The following is a 346-nucleotide window of genomic DNA, read 5'->3' as shown; positions in this document are numbered from 1 at the left end:
AGGAGTGGTTGAAGCAGCCCCCAACCATGAAAAAAAACCAATTGTTCTCAATCAAGGATATATAGAGCCAAGTAAAATAAAATAGAGACACACTTTCCCCCAAAATTTAAATTGGAGCCCAGCAAGTATGTTGGGCCCAACAGATGCTTTGCAGTCTGACTGTTGCTACATTGAAAGTGGATGGAGACAGCCAGGATTGAAGACTATATTTTCTGACAGACACAAAACATATTCAAGGACTTAGTTATTAACCTAGAGCATGCAAAGATACAACCAAAAACCTGATGGATCCAGCCTCAAGAGACCTTTTCTTCCTGTTACAAGGAATGTTATCAAAACTCTTTCC

This window comes from Gekko japonicus, unplaced genomic scaffold (assembly GCF_001447785.1).
Source record: "Gekko japonicus isolate JY-2015 unplaced genomic scaffold, Gekko_japonicus_V1.1 scaffold5860, whole genome shotgun sequence".
NCBI lineage: Eukaryota > Metazoa > Chordata > Lepidosauria > Squamata > Gekkonidae > Gekko > Gekko japonicus.
This window is presented reverse-complemented; position numbering follows the sequence as displayed.